The sequence below is a fragment of the Perissodus microlepis genome, chromosome 16, assembly GCF_051167445.1.
Source record: "Perissodus microlepis isolate ML-2025 ecotype Zambia chromosome 16, ASM5116744v1, whole genome shotgun sequence".
Taxonomy (NCBI): Eukaryota; Metazoa; Chordata; class Actinopteri; order Cichliformes; family Cichlidae; genus Perissodus; species Perissodus microlepis.
The window spans coordinates 30,390,995-30,414,214 of NC_140476.1; the positions used below are offsets into that span (position 1 = coordinate 30,390,995).

General features: G+C 40.7%; 1 protein-coding gene across 6 annotated transcripts in view; it reads left to right on the plus strand.

Annotated features, from left to right (window-relative positions):
• The window catches only part of sema5ba (sema domain, seven thrombospondin repeats (type 1 and type 1-like), transmembrane domain (TM) and short cytoplasmic domain, (semaphorin) 5Ba), a 182,961-nt gene that overhangs the window by 89,694 nt on the left and 70,047 nt on the right, over positions 1-23,220 (plus strand). The gene's annotated exons all lie outside the window — the stretch shown is intronic.

Here is a 23,220-nt window from a genome sequence, read left to right on the forward strand (position 1 = left end):
GCTTTTATTGTTGTAGGTCATGGGTCACTTTAGCCTAGTAGTTGCTAGGCAGCATGATGAAATTGTCATGTATAATTTAGCTTGTTGGATATCAGGTACATGTCGCTGTTTTGAATTAAAAATGATGCAGTACAAACAAAGACAAAAAAACACAACCTTTTAGCCTGTTGATAGAGGGTTGCCAAGCAACCAGCAGGCGTCATAACATATAATGCATAATTTAAAAAAAATGTGGATATAAATTATATGTTATGGTGTGATGTAGATGCTTTTATAAAGTGTTATAGGTAAAAATGTGAAAAACAGACAGGCCTTTTTAACCCATTGCTAGAGCGTTGCTAGGCAACTTGATGATATCATAGTATCTGATATAGTTGAGAACCTTCAGGGGCCCAAGACGTATCTGTGTGGCAGCTTTGGTTGCTCAACTCCTGATCGTGTGGGAGGAGTTGGCAGACAAAGAAACAAACTCACACAGACAGAGATTTTGTGTATTGTAAGCAGATTATGTGGTAATAGTCCTTTAAATAATAGACTAAAGCAACAAGTCGAGCCTAAATGACTGCTGGCCGCTGCTCCCAGTCTTTTTACATGACTGATATGGAAACCGAAAACAGCATATTGTAGTGTTTCCAGTTAGAGAAAGATAAAGACTGGCAAATTTCCTAAGGGGGATAGGACTTTGAACCAGGGGACTTCAACACACACTGACTTATTTTTTTAGTTAATGCTTTCCAGTAGGAAGGTTGGAAAAGCGAAAGAAAAGCAGGATTTGTTTTGCCTCTTGGCAAGGTAGAGCCATTCATGCATCTCTGGCTGTACAGCATAATACTTGTTTACATCGCTGCAGCACTTTCAAGGGTAGAGCCTGGTCAGTTCTCTGTGTATGGCTTATTTAGTGAGTTACAAATACACAACAGTGGCAGGACAGAATAAAGGTTTTACTACTGTTTACATTCACCACTCCCATCTTGGATCCTCAACTCGGGGTTAGTGGGGCTGCTCTGACGTTGTGAGTGGGAAATCCAAATTGAGGTGGCATTCCAGATGAAAATTCTGGCTGGGAACTGGGATCTGGAACGCACCATAAGGCCAAGTTTTAGTAATGATCTTCTCAGCCTACAGCCACTTTGGTTAAACTATCAATAGTTTGTATGTGGAGGTACAGAAGCTTTGCTGTGATGCTTCATTGGATATGAAAATTGTCTTCTGCGCTCAACATCATCTATTGAAGTATCTTCTACTCTGTCTTCTGCCTGAACAAGCCACATGTTCTTTTCTATATACATGCCTCAGTTGTTTTTTTTTATCAATCCATCTATTTTCTGAAACAGCTTAACAGAAAGAGCCTCAATTTTAAGCCTCCAAAAGCAGTTGTGTATTGCTGATTTGGTTAACTTTTAAACAGAGCATGTTTACTGATTCTTCAAAGATTTTTGTGCTAATGAGACAAACTTTGGGAGCAACAAAGCAGCAGGATGGCAGTCCCTTTCTCTTTCGCTTTCATCAGAGTCCCAGAATTTGCTAAGTGTCCTGTTAGTCGGAGCCTATTGCATAATAACATAGAGCAACATTTTACGTTACAGCTTATCAACTAGGTTATGACCAAACAAGTAGTGCAAAATAATCCATCACGAAACCTAAATGTTACTACATATGACAGTTTTTCAACAAGGCATCAACACTGTGGTGATCATATGTGATATATCCAGCTCAGATGTATCCAGTGTTGTGTTCTCTCTCTATATATATATATATCTATATATCTATATATCTATATATATTTATTTATATGTCCACGCTGCAGAGGATGTAATCAAATCATAAGGTTGTGTTGTGTGTGTACATGTGCATTTTTGTGTGTCCTCAGCCTGTGGGTGTAATGGGTTTGTTTTCTGAAAGGCCTGTGGTGGTAAGAGTGCTGTGCCGGAAAGTAGCTTTGGTATCAGTGGGAGTGTTAGCTCTGGGGCACAGGGTTACCATACAGTTGCATCACACATCACAAATGACAAGCCCTGAATTCTCGATGGGACAGTGTAATCTAAACCGGTATATCACTGTCACTGAGCAGAGAAAAATAGGCATTGTACAAAAACCAGGCAGTGCACAGTTTCCATGCTTTAAACCACTGCGGGACATCTTCTTTGGAGATTGCCAAAGTTTTCCATGCCTTCAAAATAAATAGCAATGCGTATTTTGCTGCTGTTAAGGTTAATGCACTTTAAGCCTTAATTATGTAAATGATGGTAGTGAGGGTGTTGAACATCACAATGCAGTTTTTATGCCCACCAACCAAGAAAAACAACAAGAAATGCATCCACTGAGTGCAAATATTCTTTGTGATCCAAAGTGCACCTGTTATGAGATTTGTTTCTACGGTCAATGCAAACATATAATAACTTTACAATATATAATTGTATTTTTTTTAAAGCCTAAAAAGTTTGGTAACTTTGCTCCAAAAACCTGTTTTGAACCACACGTCTTGCTCATCCCTTTTCAGCATTTCACAAATGCCATTCTAATTCCCATCATAGATGCAGGAAGCCAAGAAAAAAGTAATCCACCTGTTTTTGTAGTTGGCACAGTGCTGCAGTGGTTGATGGAGAGTCCTTGTTGGGGTTTTTGTGTGTGGATTATGCTTTTTCTCCCATTGCTTGCGTAGGCTCTCTCCGGATATTCGGGGTTCTTCCAAAGACATGCATGTCAGGTTAATCTGTGATCCTACAATTCTGCAGGTATGAACATGAGTGTGAATAGTTGTCCCTGTGTTAGCCCGGTGAAAGTGGAGCGATATGTGTTTACTACATCCAAAGCATTGTAAACATTTTTATTAACATGTATTGAGTGTTTGGATTCGTTCAGTACCACGACTCTCTTATAATGTGTATCCAAAACAAGTGAAGCAAGACTAGCTTAGCGGTTGACTCTGCAGCATCAGTTTTGTTATTATTTCTATAACAAAAACTTGAATTATTTTTACACTACATTTCCACACAGGATTGAGCACATCACCACACTCCACTTTGTCTGACAGAGTCTCCTTTCACAGCAACCACAACTGAATGACATGATGTGTACAGCTGCCACCCGTGTGTCACTGCCGATATCAATGCGCCCTTTGTCTGCGTGTCCTAGCTGTCTACTTGTGGAAGAGAGAAGTTGACTTATGAGTGCTTTCATTTGTTTGTACCCGGGTTGTGTTGTTCTCCGCAGTTCCATGAAGCTGTTCTCTTTGTCCTGAAAAAAGGCACCTGCCATCCTTATCACATGTGAGGAAGCGTACACACATGCATCTGCTGTGAGCGTGCACAGAAATAACCACAGTGGCGCATACCATGCCTAAATTCTCAAAGTCTGCTTTTCTCCTGAAACATACACACACCCACACACATATCACCAGCTTATTGTGAGCTATAGGGCTAAATGAGGTAGATCCTTCTTCACTCTGGCCAATGTGGAGGTGTCATTTGTGATGCCAAGGCTGAAATCAACGTGAGCATTACACAAACTGCCCAGTGAAGCAGAGAGGAGGGTCTGTACCCCCCATGCTAATTTGCCAGTAAAATGCAAGCTGTCCAAAAAGGCAGAGGAGGGCGGCATCCCAAAATATTTCTTTTCATTTGGTGTATAAGTAAATTAAAAAAAAAAATACAAAAAATCTCCCATTTCCCAGTCTGAGCCTCAGGTTCAGTAAGAAAGGCTTTACGTGCAGATTTCCGGAACCAGTGATACAAGGCCTGCTGTAAATATCCAAACCACCTGCCAGAGAACATTGGATTAATTTAATTCAGTCCAGACATAAGCTCAGTTGTCTGCTCGCCATCGTGATACATCCTCATCACAGTCTGCTTCATTTTTAATATAATTAACCTCTTGAAAATCCCAACATCCACTTGTATCTGTGTTGTTACCACTCCACAGACACCGACCTGCAACTATTGGTAGGACAGAAGCTTTCTGCCATTTCTGATCATTAGTAAGTGAAGAGTAACCCAGATTATATTGTGATTTGGCAATTTAAACATTTTCACAGGTTGTGAAAGGGTGACTATAAACCTGAATGATGTTCTTCTGCCTAACTCTAACCAAAATGAAACTTTAACTGAGCCCAAAGCTTAGTTTAAGCTCCAGTTGGTGGTTTTGTTGGGTGATTGGATGAAAGTTATGTCCCAGCTATCTATCCAACCTCCTCATACAGACATTTTTGCTCTTTCAAAGCAGAAACAAGTCTGTCGTTTTTTGCCAAATCTGTGCTGCCACCATGAAATGACTTGATAATGGCCTACTGAGCCTACTAGTTGGAAAATACCGCCTACAGGCAATGCCTATATGGCAGTGATGAGAATTGATAATGGCGTTTTAATGGGCTGATAACATTCCAACCAGGTGCTCAGTTCAGCTTGAGAATTTCTTCATGCACTAAAAGCCTAATACCTGCACTGCACTCCGAGGCCAAAACAAAATTCATCATAACACATCGTCTTGCACAGCACATCGGTGAGGTGTTTTATCTGACCCATTTCTTAACAAGGTAGTAATAGACAAAGAAATAGAGCTGCACCACTGCACGGTGGCTCATGTGTGATGTACTCCACTCTCTGCAGCACCTGTTCAACGCACTCTTACAATTTAGCAACTGATTTAAGCTCTCAATAAGGCTCTCTCTCTGCGATGCCAGTACAATCTGCTTTTTTCCCTGCAAGGATCTCAACCAGTGTTGCTGCTTAATTAACACCTTTAAAGCCACAGCATCCACTTTGACTATAGAGCTCGGGATGCCTGCCACCTCTGTGCAGTGTTTAATGCATGCTGCAGGGAGTGAAAATGTCAGACCAAAGTCTCTATCCCGTGTGAGCGCTGTGTCTTTATGAGGCCACTTGAAATAAGTCATGGTTATGCATTATATCTACAATTTTATATGTGGAAATTGTCTAAAACCTCTAGTGAGAGACGTGAAAAAGGGCGTTTTAACAAAAGCTACTGTGTTCTAGCCTTCTCTTATACCTAGCATGTTATTCAGACTTTGAAGACAAAAGCATTAATCTCTTCTGAAAAAGTTTTCCAAGGTTGTTTAACGCCAGACCTTGGACTCTAAAGCTACAGATTTGACCTTATTTTGATGGTGTTATCAACCGTAGTCAAAATAAACTGCAGCAGCTATGCTCAGAAGCCAGGCTGACCTGCAGAAATTGAGCGAGCCTTTCGGGACACAAAGCACGAGTGACTTTTCCTTTAAAAAAAAAAAAGAAGAAAAACATCCACTGAGTGCAAATGAAAGTTATACTGACGCTTTATTCCAAAATAACTTGCTGATTGACTGAAAAGCAAACCAAAGAGGGTGGCCGATCACAGTCGAGTTACAAAGCTGCATTCTCCACTTTCCCATTCATCGGTATGGACCGGTTGGCCTGGGCTTTTTAAGCGGGTGGTCTGAAACCCCACACCGGTGTCAATATCACTCCTCTGGTTTGGCATCAGCTTCACTCTTTAGTGTGACCCTATAAGAGACTGCAGCTTGTTTGCATGTCATCAAATGGCCAGTATCAAATTAGAGAGCCTGCCCAGTCGAGACGACCTGCATCACACCTGATGCCAAGATGGCCAGTGAGGCCAGACAGGGGAGATGAAGGACTGGCAATAGTTTCTCAGTGTACATGACTGTGCATCGGCGTTTGCGTGTGTGGAGAGAGGCGGACAAGTGTGTAAATTTCACCTTTGCAGTCTTTAGTCACAGAGGGTTTTGAAGATAGACCACACTAGAGGGATGGGGGAGGACTGCCGAGGTGCTGATGCCAGGGCTTTTAAAGGCTCAGCCCAGCCTGTTCTGTTCAGGCACCTGGGAGAACACCTGCTACGGGCATTAGCGAGCAGGGAAGCGTAGAAGAATGAATGCGTAGGCAATCAGTGGAGAAAAAGAGTGAGAAGGAGGGAGAGAAGAAAGACGAGGAGAGCCAGGGATAAAGAGGTGGGCAGGAGCCAGAGAATGAAAGACTGCAAAGATAACAAGAAGAAAACGAATGAGGAAACAGAAGCAGAGACCGAGAGAACAACTCTGAAAAATCACACATACAGAGCCGAGATGAAGACAAATGAGGAAGAGACGAGGAGTGAACATGAGAGAGGGTGTGAGGGAGGTGACAAGCTTTCATTGTGCTCCAGCTCTCTGGATGTTTCTCTAGTGAGATTTGGTGCCTCTAAGGAGTCGTATGAAATAGTTTTGCCAGTGTAGAGTAACCACACAGGTAATACCCACAGAGAGCTTTCAGAGTGTTCGGAGATGATTTCTCTTCCACACCACACCCTCTGTTGTTGTTCAATGGATGAATAAGCAATTGGAATAATTCCCCATTGCCCTATAAGACAGATAATCTGACAACTGCACTGAACCAGCTAATCCCACGAGTTTTATCTAAAATGAGAATACGACTCGAGTGGTGTCGGTGTTATGTTGGTACAGCCATTAGTTATTTTGTATTTTAACAATTTATTGTGTGCATAGAATTGGGTTTTTCCCTATGTTTATGTTGTCATCCATGCATTAACTGTGTGGCACTGACAGCTGCATTCATGTTTCAGTATCAGTCATCATTTGTGTGCCTACCAGCTGCATTTTTACAGTATATCCAATCATAATTATACAGGTGAGCGCAGGTGAGCTTTTCAAAGTGATTCTTCTCACTAATGGCTCCTTTATAGCTACATTTATATCATCCCTCGTGTGTGCTTTGGTGCTTTTAGTGGCAAATTGCTTAAAGAAGATATAGTGTTCAAATATATGAGTACACGATGAGGAATTCTCATCATGTACTCCACCTGTTACAGGTGGAATTCTGTCAATTCCACCTGTAACAGGATCAATTTGCTGTAACTGGTGAGGATCAGTAATGACAATAATGCTGAGATTTAGGAATGTGGCAACCTTTGTAAAATAAGGGGGGAAAGAGCTTTCAGGTAATTGTGGTTGCAAATACAGACCGCATATTAAAGATGGACTTAGCCAGCAGTAAGTTGTCCATTGTATTGTGAAGTCTAGTTATGATACTTTAAAGGTTTTGATGCTTTAAATGTGTCTTCATGATTTGTCATCTTCATTCTTCGAAACTTGATTTTTGGAGCGTTTTAGGTGCTAATTCAAATTATGCTAACGATGCTAGCATTAGCTAGCAAGCTAATGCTTGCTAATATTAATCCTGGCAGGACGGTGCAGCCATATAATCTATGGGTGCACAGCATAGACACACAGTAACTGCTAATTAGTGCTACTACATACATACCATATATATGTAGTAAGTTAGCTCATCAAAACTCAAGCACAGATTTCTTGGACTACACAGCTTCTGCTGTAAAGTTGGAATTTTTAACATGGGAATTAAAATGCCTGGTGAATTGAATCACTTTTGGAGGTGCTTTCAAGTGAGTATTTTGGCACAACTTCCTAGTTGTCCCATAGTGGTAGTAGTATTCATCATTACCAACAAACTTCTCAAATATTTAAGTCAGTCAAACCATTAATGCTCACAAACAAACAAAAAACAGTGGACATGCATGAATAAATTATGTCTTTGTCAGTGAAGTTATAATACATATGCAAACACAAAGTACCCTGCTCTTACCTGCATGCAACTGTATGCTTCACACAAGCGCACACTATCACCCACCCAGGTACCTCACAGTGGGACTGCTCAGGCATCCTACTCTGGTAGCACTCAGACTCTGAACATCAGATGCTGCTGCATATTCTTGGAGTGCGGTGTCTCTATTTTCCCCTGCTTCGCTCTTCATTTTCAACCTTTCTCTTTGTCTTTTTTTTCTGGAATGTAGCACTCGCATTAGTGCTGGTGGTGGGTGTGATTGCAAACCTCCCACATGTTCTGTCCAAGCAACCCCCACTAACAGAGCTCTCTGCCTCTCTGATACGCTGGTCGACCTGATCTCCGACGCAATCAAGGTGGTGTGTGTGTGTGTGTGTGTGTGTGTGTGTGCTTGCATAGTGGGGGATAAAAAAGAGGAGTGGGAGAGTGGTGAAAGCAGCAGAGGTATAGAAAAGGCTCAAGTGTTTGAAGGGTGGGAGAGGGAATGGAGAGCTGAAGCAACAACTCTGTTTCTGTCATCCGGTTCTCTCTCTCTTGCTTATAATTCCTGTTGGGATGCAGTTCTGCCACGTGTGGTAAGAAAAAACAGCAACTTTTGATGGGCAAACTTTTGATGCCCAAAATGGGAATAAATCCCCACCAGTCCCCATCTGTCTTTATCCTTCTTCCCTTTCTTTTACCTTCTTTTGTAGTTTCAGAGTAATAGAAAATAACACAAGCAGAGCCCTGTTTAGATAGATCTTTCTTTCTTCCACATGCTGCAAGGTACTAACAGGAGATAGAATATTGATTTGTCTCCCGCTAACATATTTGTACAAGACCACAAAGCCAAAGAATAATACCAAATATTTGGATCGCCCCTTTCTTCTGATTTTTTTTTCACATACTACTGCTTGAAGCTCGCTCCTCACAAATATACACATAATTACCTCTACCTATTTTTGCACTTGACTTATCTCTTTTCTCCTGCTTTCATTTTTTTTAACCTTTTTTTTACATGCACTTAGAGATATGCCTTATCTAGCAAGGTCAAAGCTTCAAAGGCTCCAGCATTAGCCTTTTGTGATAAGATGGTGAAGAATGTAACTAGTAACAGTCAGTAAGTAGGTATGAGGTCACAAGGCTTCCAATTCCAATCTTATGTGTGTGTCTAACTGGTCATCTTTTTTCTTTAATTTAAATGATAAATCATAAAGTCATATATTTTAGGCAGATTTAAAAAAAAAAAAAAAAAAGATTTAAAGTGTTTAAAGTGCCTTCAAGGACTTTTTTGATATGATAAACTAGTAAATATACTACTAAACTGCTAATTTATTACAGTTATATATTAATTATTAATGCATGCCCACACCACTTTGTTATTTGATATGTTTGTGCTGTTTATAAGTATATTTGTATTTACTTCTATGTATAATTGAAATACCATGTCAACCATCAACTGTCTAAAAAAATTTGTGTACCACTCCACTCATCGGTCAAACATTGGCGACCCCCGTAAATTATATAATGAAAAATCGTTATGCAAGATTTTGTCAAATATACACCCAACATATTTACCCTATTTGCCTTATAGTTTGCCTATACATGTCAAAACCATGCACTTGAGAAACACATAAAACTACATGCTGGATAAAGGATGATTTTGCAGGCTGGACTCATTTACATGGCTTTGAATCCCATCGCCTTAAGTACATTCATACAGTCATTTATTTGACATGAAACTTATGGTAAAGTCTACAAATACAGTAAACCTGACTTCATAACTTAGTGTGTGAAGTGATTGAATGTAATCAGTGTTGGGAAGGTTACTTTTAAAATGTATTCCACTACAGATTACAGAATACATGCCCCAAAATGTATTTTGTAACGTATTCTGTTACATTACTCAATGAGAGTAACGTATTTTGAATACTCTGGATTACTTAAGTGGTAAGTGGTTACTAGGCAACACGATTATGTCGTAACAACTGATATAGATAAAAACCTTCAGGTCCTAAAATGTACCTGTGTGCCAGTTTTGATTCCTCAGCTCCCGACTGTGAAGTTCAGAGACAGGGTTACTGTGTCTGCCCTTACAATTTCTTACCTTACTGTTATGTGCTCTGTCACTTCTGACAGAGCACATTTCCTTCTTATGTAGAAAAACAGGGCAAAAAAGACATGTAAAGTTGTCTGCTTTTCAGGAACACTGTGATTGGACTCTGAGATAATGCTCTTCATGGAGCAGCGGTAGCTCTGCTCTGGCAGAGGATTGTGTCTACTGTCTATTGTTGTGTTTAAATGAGAAACACTGCAAAGTGCTCTGCAAAGGTGTTAAAAGTGCTTCAGACAAATAATGAGAAATAATGAGAAAACTGTGAACGAAGAAGTTGAAACAAGTTTTCTATTTGACTTATTCCAGCATTGTAATAAACATTTTAACACTTATTTCTAGAGCCTGGTATTTATTTGTTACATTTACTGTTTTTTTCTTCTTTGCAATGTGACCTGTCTGTATGATGAGTAACAGCACTAGCAGAGATAGTGTTTATATGATATGGAAACAAAATGGATAAGGGAGGGAAACTGGAAGGAGCTGGACTGCGGTTAGAAATATGAAGGATTGAAAAGACTTTTCTGTTTGTTTGTTTCACTTTTGGGTTATTTTAGGAACTGAGTGCATTTCTAACTCTGCTCAGGTGACTAAAACCAGCATTTTTAGTTTTCTGAAAAATGAAAATAATAGACAGAAGTGCAAAAAAAAATGGTCTGAACATCACTCTGACTATTACCAATATTTTTTTTTTATACACACTTAACCCCTGTAAGCTTTAAAGATGGATCTGAAAAATCTGCTGACAGGGAAGAGCTTCCTCCAACAGCATGGATTCACAGCAGCTGGCTAGATGGCTTCCAGCCATGTCAAAGCTTCACTCTGATACATGAACATTTCCACAAAAGCTTCTCAAACCAGGTCTGCAGCATAATCCTCTTTTCATGGGCTTTTTGAGTAAAACCTGTATTTTCACACAGTGGTGAATGCGCTTTTGTTTCTTGCAAGTGAGATTAACAGTTTACTCTTATTCGATTTTATTTCCCTTCAGCTTACCTGTCAATCAATCGATTTATTTGGCCATACTGAATGATGCATTTTATGACTATCAGTCTAATATAAGCTTCCCAAAACATGACATTTATATCCTTTTTTCTGAATGAGCTCATTCAGAATAAATATCTTCACATTAAGACAATGTGAGCTGTTTAACTACGTTAAAAGTACTTGCACAAAAAGGCGTTTCATAACAGCAACAGGAGTAAGTCAACCCCCCCCCCCATTCTTTAATTCTTCCAGTTGCAATATCTGCTAGTGCAGCGAAGTGAAAGAAGGTGATTTGAGGGGGAGGAGAGAGGTCTTTGTCAGTCCATCAGATAATCCCTGCATAGATAAGACAGAAGCAACATGGAGGTGGAATGTGTAAACACCATATTACTGTCTGGATCTCCGCGTATCTGTCTCCACCTGCCTTAACCTTCCACTCCACAATCTCTACGTGGTTACTTTCTCTATAGCTCCCTCTGCCTTTGCACACTTGTTTTTTTCTTTTTTTTTTCTTTTTCTCAACCCCACATACAGTGAAAAAATAAATAAATCTCAGGGCGTCTCTGTGACATTTCTCCTCAGAAGAACATTGTATTTGCTCCTGATGCGGAACTGTCGCTGCATTTTCTATCAGGTTAATGCTTTCATTGAATCTTTCTCGTGTGCCCGTTCATTGTGTTGCTCTGCTGGTTTTCTATTGTATAGAACAATCTGGGTGTACATCAATATGCAGCCCCTTTACTCCAAAGATTATGCGTGTTGACGTCACTTAAAAATACTATAATGAGCGTAAATGTCATGCTGAAGTGGAGCCTCACGCCATTGTGAAACCAAGACATTATAGGAGAAGGCTGGAAATGTAGTGGAGTGAGACACAGGAAAACAGCTTAGCTTGACTCGTGAGCTTTGTGCGTGTTCCTGTAGGTGTGCCGCCGTTGAACTGCAGTGTTCCATGTGGCAGAGCACAGTCAAATTTCCCTCTGATTGGTTTGCCCTTTCTGTAAATGCATGGGGCGACTGGGGAAGGAGGGAGGAAGGGGTTATGGAAAAGGACAATGGTGTCATTTTTGTGATATCACGCTTCCCTAAAAGTATACTTCTTAGTTATTTCCCTCCAGAGTTCCACTGACTATCAGCCCTAATATGAATCTGGGGTCGTTGTGGCTTTTCACCACATTGCCTGAGACTTACTTTCCTTTAAGGTTACCTCTATTTGCTCTGTCCTTATCTTCCAAGTCGGAGACTTTTAGTTTTTTTTCTCGGGTTTGCTTGCTGGGAAATGTCAGAAGTTCTAAAGCGGGAGTGCCCTCACCCCCATGTGTTCAGGGCCTGGGATTGCTTGTCCTTGATATGTTGTTTGTGTTTGCGGTTGTTTGAGCTGAGCCATGTGCTCGGGCTCCCACAGCCAGCTGATGATGAGCAAACCCCCAGGTGGCCGTCCCGCTGCGTGACATGATGGTTTCTTCAGGCTGACAGTGGCATTCAACCAAAGTAGTGTAACACTGTAATCTGTATTTAAACTAAGATGCGTTTGCTCTCACTCAGTCTTCTCTGTGTAGTTTGACTATATAATATATGTTCTACTCAGTTTTCTTCTTATTTATTCTCGTTTTGGCCAATGTTTGTACTTCTTTGATGTTAATGCATAGATTTTTGTAGTTCGCTAATGCTGCAATCGAATGACGATGCAAATCTGCCACATTACCTTTTTGTGGAATCGTGACGATGTGACCTTAGCATGTTATTTTTTCTTTAGTTTATCAATTCATGAACTGAATCAAGTTGAATCAGCAACTATATTGATCATCTATATGTTTTTTAAGCTTTTCCTTGTTTCTCACTGAATATATTTTGAGTGTTTTAGTCTATTTTACACAAATTTCTGATGTCTTATTGACATGCTGGATATGAATGTGTATGTGCAACAGGTTGTACATCATGTGTTGATAATTATGGAAAGCACATTGTTGTTGATAGATAGAGATAGAGATATATATATATATATATATATATCTCATGAGGAAAATGTGCTTTATTTTATTGATATTGTGATAGTTGACAGTATTGATAGTGATTGTAGCATACTTGTAGCTTTTTTTTTTTCTGCATGGAAAATCGAGTGGTTGGATGATTAAACCTACCAGTTTGTCCAAAGGCCGTTTACTGCAGGTCAGAGCAGCTGGTTTGACTGTTCGCTGTTGTTTGGCCCCAGCATGTGTAGTTTCCCTGCAGCTAATCAAGGTCAAGAGAGCAAAGTTGATTCAACAGGTCAATGTCGCTGCTTGCTCTTTTGTTCAGGACATGTCTGATGAAAAATCCCTCCACCACAGAGATCGCTGGGAGCGTCCCATCTGTCTGGATTTGTTATTGTAGGTGTTTTTGTTGAATGCCTAAATTCCTTTGGGACAAGAGAAACTGACCTTTGGCTAGACTGAAGACACACTGACCTTCCCTTGTACACATCAATGATTATTCATCTGCGTTATATATTTCTCTCCCATAGTTTGTCTTTTTATCCTGTGGTGTCTCTATGCCTGAGCCTGGCTCTGCTGGAGGTTTCTTCCTGGATAAAAAGAGTTCCTCCCACCAATCACTGCTGTGCACTGTCCTTAATATTGTATCATCGTTAAAAACGCCTGTTGTTTTACAGTTATATTGTATAAATAAATCTTAATTGAATATCGTCCGAGTGCTTTCAGTGCAAAAGCAGTTGGATTCACAGAGAAAACGGGGACATTCAAAATGAATGGAAGGCCACTGGATGGCCGTTAAGCTACCGAGCCGAGATATTCATGCCCCTGTTTCACTCATAGTATCAAGCTCCGCTCTTGCCCTGCATTTGATGAGTCATAGCTGATTTCATTCACACTCTTCATTAATTTCTAGGCTTCAGTTTGGACGGAGATTTAATTATTGATGCGGCCTTTGTCAGAGTGCAGGCATAATCTGCGAGCTACAGAGCTGAGAGCAAACGGGGGCTACTTGTCACCCTGTAATGTGCTGCAGCTTTGCCAGCCAGCTAGGAAAAAGTAACAAAATTTGTATTGCAGTGGTATCAAATGAATAGTTTTTTGTCAGTGGTTTTTGCAAAGTTGTTTACTTATTTTCATAGTTAAGAAGTTAGAAAAACAGATGGATGGATTAAATGTCGCTTCTTTTCTTTAACAATCAACTTTTGACCACTTCAAAGATAAAAAATAATACAATGCACACGCTAAACAGCACACTGTGTTAGTGCATGCAGTTCCTGCGTGAATCACCATACTTGTGCGGGTAAGCACAGTACACTAAGTGTTTGAGGAAGACGAGGGATAATCCAGCGTGCTAGTGGGCTGGTCATGGAGAGACTGTCTGCCTTCACCTGCGTGTGGAATTGCAGTGAGTAGGAGGCAGCAGCGTGGCGAGTGGGCAACCACATACAGGCTGTTACAAATGCTGAACCAAGCAATGTATTCATCACGGCATTAACATCAAAGGAGAAGAGGAAAAAAGCTTCCTCTTCCCAGTATCATTACTTGAATAATTTCTGTCATAAAATATCCACGAGCATGACTACAAAACATCTAGTTTACATTTAAATAACGTTAAAGAGACAGTTCACCAGAAAATGAAATATATGTGGCTTTCCTCTGATCTGTGGTTATCCATGTAGATGTGTTAGTGTGGGTTTGGATGTGTTTGCTGTGGAATATCTACCATCTCTTGAATGTAATGAAACTAGATGGTATTTGACTTGTGTTGCTCATAGTGCCTAAAAACATCTAAAAAACTGAAATGTCTCATTTCAGAAAACAGGTTTTTATTACTAAAAAAATCCACAAACCTTGTTCTGAGCAGTTTCAAATGTGAACTATTTTCTGTCTGTCAGACTGCACCTGCCAACAGCATCACTCTACAGGAAAAAACATCCATATACAGGATCATGCTAGTGACATGTTGACAGGATGCAAACATGTTTGGGACCCCCATCTGAGCTGTGATGTTAACCAGCTGCAGTCTTATTTTTTTCGTTGGTGGGTGTATATAGCAAAAAAACCAGTTCTCTTTTGTTTTTGAAGTGTCTATAAGCTTGTTCAATAACACCAAATCCCTTTGATCAGTGTCTGCATGTAGGTCTTCATCCCTGACACACACACCTGACCCTGTGCAGCACTATTCAAAACTGGCGTCTCTTGAAATCTCCTCATACTGATACCGGAACAATAGTTTCTTGTAAAAGGACAATGAAATGTTTCTTTCTACCCTGTATTTGAATGAAATCATATGCTCCAGAAATCATAGAGCACCAGTGTTATCTTTTTTTAACATAAGCCCTTATAGAAGAATCCTTGATTTGATATCTTGTTAAAGGGCATGAAAGCAAACAAGAAATCAACTCAAGCAGTGTTGTCAATATTAATGATTTGCACACATTTTGTGTGTGTGTAGCTGTGTATCAAAAGATTTTTTTTTCACTGTTAAAAGCATTAAGAAAACATTACACTGGTAAATCTTTCTAAATGTTGCTTTTCACGCCAAAACAGAGCAAGATATCATGAAGTCCTTGTAGGTTTGCATTTGCAGATGAATTACCATTGGCTCCTGCTGTGTGTTTGCTGGTGTTTGTATAGATGTCTTTGACAACAAGTGTATTTAATTCCTGAAATGTGTGCTGAATATGGCAGCACTGTGCTCTCCATGTCCGAGCAGTATGTAGATGAAGGTGTAGGTTAATGGCTTCCTGCTGCACCACTTCACTGTGTCAGAATGGGGAGTTTGACAAGGGGAGGTATGAGCGGATGAGCTCTCGGTTAACAAGTGTGCGTGTCTGCGTGTCCGTGTGTGGGGGATTGTGAATGGACATCGTTATTGTGCGTGCGGGGAGGAAACACAAAGGAGAGGATGTGGGTGTGTCCGTGTATCAGTGTTGCGATACATTGAGCCGCGAGACAAAGGATTGCTGAAAATAGTGTTTCATTCATCAGTGGTTTTGTAGCTGGGGAAATCCTATATGTCTGTGTTTGTATACATGAATGCAAGCCTGTGGGTGTTTTATGTAAATATGCATGTATTTACTTGTGTATTCCTTTGTTTGCATTTTGCTGTTGAAGGATGATTTTCCCATTCAGGGTGCAAATGGAATGAAAGTGGCTCAATAGCAAATCTGAACTATTTTTCATATGAAGGCACTTTTAATATTTAATGGTTCAAAATAACAGCAGCGTGAAACAAAATATTGCTACACAAATTGGCACAAGGACTGACAAAACCGGGATGAAGACACTGTGCACCTTCTAATATATGCAGTTAAATAGAGACTTCTGACATATTGTGAGGGATGTGGCATTTTCACAGTGACTGTGGTAACTCCCACTCTTATTTAAAATCCACTAGACTGTAACCACATTCAGGTAAATACCCAATGACAGTTAGACACCTGGTCAAGGTCAGCTAAACGTGCTTTTCTCATATCTTCAACTATTTGACTGTGATCATTTGTCTCTTTTTTAAGGCTGTGAATTAATCTGCACACTCGTTGCCCTTTGACCTATATGTATTTTTTTCTTTCTTGTACTCTACCTCTGATGTAAATGACCGATTACTGAGCAATGTGTGAATCTGTAAAAAAGCATCGGCGTGTGAGCAGTTGCACAGTCCAAAACTTGGGAATAATGTCCCAGTGACCTTTGGGATCAAATTGTAATTAATTTTTGACCCAACTTTGACGTTGATCTTTGACCACCACTTTCTGAGTTCATCCCAGAGTCCATTTCCTCTGGTGTTCATTTACAAGAGTAACCTTGACCTTTGGCCAACGGAATATAATCAGGTCATTCCTCAAGTTACTAAGACGTTTCATTTTCAGGAATGACACAGATGGACGTGCATCCATTTTTGTGTCACCTGTCATCCAGCAAGCAGCTTCACACGCAGGTCATATTTTTATGCTTACAGCAGTCTCGCACTTCCTGTAAGTACATTCAGAGAATAATAATATCCAGAGTACAATGAAAACCAAAAGTGTATAAAAACCACACACTGCGTTTACTGTATAAGAAACCATATGCTGACTAGAATCTTTTATTTTGTGTCAAAATTCTGAGAAGTTAAATTTGCCCACTTTATAGCTTTCAGCTAACAATTTCACAATTTAGTGTTGCAGTTTGTATGATTTCCAAAACCAGCAGAGAGAGAGAGACGGAAAAAACAAACATTTAAGCTTTTAAAGCTGTGATTTTTAAAAGCTGGTGGCAAGACAAAATACACAATGCCACTTCTGAACACCTAATGTACTCGTTATGAGTTTGAGTTTCCGCTTCCTTTCAACATCCAGTGCAATATTTATCTCCCAAAGCATCAGGACGCGTCACCTTTGGACATCAGAGAGGGAAAGTGTGGAAGAGGTGGCTTTTTGAGTGAGGCAGTCACTGTCTGCTTGTGATGTCAGTGTATTTATTATTTTTAGCCAGTACTGATGCAGAAACTGGAACAGTTAGAGTGATGTTGCAAATACATTACCAGTGCTGAACATAACATGTCACGTAACATCAAAAGCCTGACTGACAAGTGTTAAAGGCAAACGCATGATGCGTCACTGGTTTCCCACCTGCGAACACGGCTCACAGGTGTTCGCTCCCGTGTTACTATTTTAGCTGCTGACTGTTTTTCTTCTGCACCACCTGGGCACCAATTTGTGCCAAATCTGGCCATACTGTCAAGCATTAAGTCTGGGAGCGTATGGGCTGGGTGTGATTTATTGGTGCCTGAAATGGCAGGAAGAGGTGGAAACAAGGGGACGTGATCAACAGTCGATCAGTGTACGATAATGCCATTTTTTCTCTCTCCTCAAGCTCAACAATGGAGGAGTATTTAGAGGAAGAGCCTGTGGTGAATACAGAATACATTTTTGTGACTGTAAAGTAACCTGCTTACATGGATAATACTCATCAACACACAACATTTTATTCTGAATGAGCCGTTCTGCATTTCAAACCATTATGTACATATTGAATAATGGTTTAGCTGTTGCTGGTTAAAGGTATTTAATTATTAGGCTCTATATTAAATACTCCAGGGATGCTTTTTTTCATATTTTAATGCTTTTCTTGACTGAACTAACAACAGTGAGGAGCAATCCTTTTGCATTGTTATACAAATCTGTCTCGACTGTAACAAGTGTCAGACAGCTCCTATTCAAACAACCATTACTCCCCTGACACACTTATTTACAATATTCATGAGTTATAATTAGTTGTCACACATGATGTTAGCAGTGTGTCAGTGAGAGGCAGCCTTATCAACATAGCACCACATTTCAGGAAAGACCATATTTGCAGCCGCCACCGCTTGCAGATTCTCTTTACTTCATTAGCGTTTCCCACTCACCATCTCCCCCCCCCCCCCCCTTTTCTCTCAATTTCTCGTAAAAATAGAATTCATTTTCGAGCCCAGCTGCCACCTTTATGCAGTAAAAGTGATGAATCCTCTATCTTGCTGCTAATTGTATTTTCTGCAATTTTATTTGCCCATAAAAAATTCATGTTTTTCCTCTGTCTTTGCTCCTTTAAGAACGGCGCCGCTGGCAAGATATTCTTATTGTGTCTACGGCGAGACAAAATTGGGAGAAATGGAGTGTCATGCTCAGGTTTGGAGGTGGAATTGATGGTGGGGATTTGTACATGGTTGCTGGCCCCACTAATAGATGGAAATGAACTCTAACATGCAACTGAGACTACAGGCGCAAATAATAAAGCCTCCGTGGCCCTGGGGTGTGTGAGCATGAAAAATGGCAGGAAGTTAGTAGACACATGGGTCTTTAACTTTGCGATATTTTCTGCAACAAGGACAGTGATTGCAATTTTTTGTTTGTTTATTTTTTTAATGTGTTTATATATGAATGTCTTAGTAATGGAAAGCTATTTCCTCTCCTGCTTCTTGGATTTTGAAGGAAATGTGAAATGAAGGAAAACTCATTATAAAAACCACTAAACGTGGATGTCACACTTCAGAGATGCAAAACATACATCTGGCATTTAAAGATAGTGTGAGAAAAGAAGTGTGATTGAGTTGTGTCAGATGCCTCCACTCGCACACCCAGCAGACATTTGCACAGCGCCTAAATTGGCAGGAGGTCTGAGTCAGAATGTGATATAACCACATATGGAATTTTTTAGGTGAGGAGTTTGGGGTTGGGATGCTGGGTGACTTTTATATGGAAAGCAGTTTGTAGCCCCGTTTTTCTGGCTATCAGCCTTGGGTACCTGTAGTATGACCATGGAACAGGGGCATACAAAAAAGGGAGCTAGAGTAGCATAATTTTTTTTTAGACATGGATCTCTGTTTTACAAGTTTAAATTCATTGTTAAATATCTCAAATGTTTTTCTTCCTTCATAATCTGTTGCTGCTAATGAAATTTTGCTTTAGGCTATTAGCTGGTGATTGTTGCTTGAGTATCACTAACAGCATGAAATATAATATTTTATTGGCGCTGCTTCACTGTCACAAAGTCATCAGTTCAAATTACAGTCAGGACATCTTATCATAAAGACATTTGAGCAAACTTTATTTGAAAAAATTAATAACTTACTAATGTTTAGCCTATTTAACCTGTGTAGCATAGTTAGCCTATATGCTTAATACTAAGCTAACCTCTAAAGTTAAACACTGTAAACTGGTTTACAGTGTTTATTTTTTATTTATTTATTTATTTTGGTTTGGCTTGAAAAAAACAACAAGTTATAATGATGTACTCAGGCAGGATAGTTGTTTTCTCATATGTAAGTTGTTTATGCTAAATTAAGCTAAGGTAACTGGCCACTCAAAGTAGCATTGTACATTGAATATGTATTCTGTATACACCTACAGACGCACCACAGTCATTTCTAACCAGTGTTGTCAACACCTCAGTAAGGAAAATCGCTATTGGTCATCCTAAAAATGCTAGAACTGGCTAAATCATCGCCTAATTTGCATAATTGGTCATGCTTATGTAATTGTAACCTACATGTAGGAGAGAGAAATAAAGTGAGTAAAAAACACCCTAAATGCATTTAGAATATATTTAGAACTACAAATTAAATTCTTTTAGCAATTTTTTTAAATATCATAATAAAAAAATAAAAATAACAAAATAAAAAAAAAAAGTAATTAAATACCCTCCTCCTTTATCCGGGCTTGGTACCGGCAAAAGTGACCCAAAACAGGCACTCTAGCAGAGTTACACACACACATAGACACACAAAAAAGTGTGTGTGTGATTTTAAGTAGTTTTAAACCTTGTGATCCACAAAAAGTAAGAGTAAAAGAAGAACTGACGTCATTACAGTCAGGGCGGGAGCAGCGGCTTCGCTCATTCATTTGCAGTGTGGACGCGTAGGGGTGAACATCTCCTGCTATGACAGCAGCTGGGGGCGACTGCTGCGTGAGGACGATCTGCCGCCTGTGAGCGCTTTGGCACGGGCGAGGTACCCACGGTAGCACCCACTGCTTGTTGAGAGTAAGACCCATGCGTCCTTTCATGTCAAAAAGTGGTCATAAGTCTTCCTAATAACACCAGCAAAAGTTGCCATATTTGACTATTTGACCATATTTTTAGAAATAAAGTTGCTAAGGGGGTCTGAAAACTCGCTAAATATTGCGACAAAGTCGCTAAGTTGGCAACACTGTTTCTAACTACAAGAACATTTTAAACAAAGCAGCATTTGTGCTTAATTGAAACTCTAGGTTCCAAAGTCAATTCTTTTTTTAAAGTACTCATAATTTTCCTGTTTGCAGAAGGGACCTCTCCTGCCTGCACATTGCGTAGCTTTTATTCATTTGGTAAATGGCAGTCAGGCCATTCAGGACTTGGTATGGAGTGTAGGAATTTGAGGGAGAGAATGTTGAGGTAGAGCTGGTATTCTCACAGCCTCTGTGTGAGCGTTGCTTTGTTCCAAAGTGGTGTGAAGAAGAGGAGATGGACAGAGAAAGGGGTGGGGAGGGGGGGGACGGTAAGGAGGGTGGCACTTTCTGGTGAAGGTCACAGGGTTAAGTCGATGGGGATCCTTGGAGACGGGGCCCTGCAGAAAAGATGGTAATGCTCCAAGCCATGATTCATCGCAAAGGCATCCATCTGCCTGTGCTTGTGCGCGTGTGTGTGTGTGTTTGCACATGACGTCATCCCATCAGTCCCCAGGCTGTCATGGGCTGACAGGCACGGGGCTGTGAAGGAGCAGTGTTTTCATTTCAACGGGCAGAATGATGGAGTGCGGAGGGGGCGGAGCTGCTCTCTGAATGGCAGGTGCCGCACTGTTCGCTGTACGCAGGGGAAGTGGATTTCAGGTTGTTGACTGCGTGCATACTTGTTTGGCAGCAGCACTAGTGACATGACTCGAAAGTTGAGCTCCCGCGGAGCACATTAGCTACTTTCAATATTTTCACTTTTTCGTCTGCTTCGTGTTCGGTATCTGGAGCTCAAGTTTCATTTTAATCACAGTTTACTTTATATAGCCGTCCCCTGCTGCCGGCTCTTTCTCCAGTGCAGTCTGAGGCAGGTTAATTGAAGGGAGCTGCTGTGGGAGACGGGGAGATGAGCTGTAACTATCAATACGGGCCAGAGCACACTTACTGGTATTTTACTGTCTGCAGGAGCTTAATATAACTTCATGATGCTAAGATGCTAAGATTTTCATTGGGAGTGACCAGGATGGATGAATTTATGACTATATCAGAGGGACAGCTCAGGCTGAGAAGTTTGGAGACAAAGTTAAAGAGTTATGGTTGAGATGATTTGAACATATGCAGAGGAGGGATAGAGACTATATTGGACAAAGGATGTTGAGGTTGAGCTGCCACAGGAGGAAAATATGAAGACCTCAGAAAAGATTCATGGATGTAGTGAAGGTGGAGATGCAGAGGGTGGGTGTGAAAGTGGAAGATGCCAGGGATAGGGTGATCCACTCTGACGAAAAACTGTTTTTTACACTTCGTTTAGTTTATCAATTCCAAACTGTATTGTTTGCATTTAATCCTCCTTCATCATCTCTGTTTCTAGTTGCAGCAACATCTTTGTGGAGCATCTGTATTCTCCATTATTCATTCTACAACCTATAGTGGCTTTTATACATACAGTGGGGCAAAAAAGTATTTAGTCAGCCACCGATTGTGCAAGTTCCCCCACCTAAAATGATGACAGAGGTCAGTAATTTGCACCAGAGGTACACTTCAACTGTGAGAGACAGAATGTGAAAAAAAAAAATCCATGAATCCACATGGTAGGATTTGTAAAGAATTTATTCGTAAATCAGGGTGGAAAATAAGTATTTGGTCAATAACAAAAATACAACTCAATACTTTGTAACATAACCTTTGTTGGCAATAACAGAGGTCAAACGTTTACTATAGGTCTTTACCAGGTTTGCACACACAGTAGCTGGTATTTTGGCCCATTCCTCCATGCAGATCTTCTGAGAGCAGTGATGTTTTGGGGCTGTCGCCGAGCAACACGGACTTTCAACTCCCGCCACAGATTTTCTATGGGGTTGAGGTCTGGAGACTGGCTAGGCCACTCCAGGACTTTCAAATGCTTCTTACGGAGCCACTCCTTTGTTGCCCGGGCGGTGTGTTTTGAATCATTGTCATGTTGGAAGACCCAGCCTCGTTTCATCTTCAAAGTTCTCACTGATGGAAGGAGGTTTTGGCTCAAAATCTCACGATACATGGCCCCATTCATTCTGTCCTTAACACGGATCAGTCGTCCTGTCCCCTTGGCAGAAAAACAGCCCCATAGCATGATGTTTCCACCCCCATGCTTCACAGTAGGTATGGTGTTCTTGGGATGCAACTCAGTATTCTTCTTCCTCCAAACACGACGAGTTGAGTTTATCCCAAAAAGTTCTACTTTGGTTTCATCTGACCACATGACATTCTCCCAATCCTCTGCTGTATCATCCATGTGCTCTCTGGCACACTTCAGACGGGCCTGGACATGCACTGGCTTCAGCAGCGGAACACGTCTGGCACTGCGGGATTTGATTCCCTGCCGTTGTAGTGTGTTACTGATGGTGGCCTTTGTTACTGTGGTCCCAGCTCTCTGCAGGTCATTCACCAGGTCCCCCCGTGTGGTTCTGGGATCTTTGCTCACCGTTCTCATGATCATTTTGACCCCACGGGATGAGATCTTGCGTGGAGCCCCAGATCGAGGGAGATTATCAGTGGTCTTGTATGTCTTCCATTTTCTGATGATTGCTCCCACAGTTGATTTTTTCACACCAAGCTGCTTGCCTATTGTAGATTCACTCTTCCCAGTCTGGTGCAGGTCTACAATACTTTTCCTGGTGTCCTTCGAAAGCTCTTTGGTCTTGGCCATGGCGGAGTTTGGAGTCTGACTGTTTGAGGCTGTGGACAGGTGTCTTTTATACAGATGATGAGTTCAAACAGGTGCCATTCATACAGGTAACGAGTGGGGGACAGAAAAGCTTCTTACAGAAGACGTTACAGGTCTGTGAGAGCCAGAGATTTTCCTTGTTTGAGGTGACCAAATACTTATTTTCCACCCTGATTTACGAATAAATTCTTTACAAATCCTACCA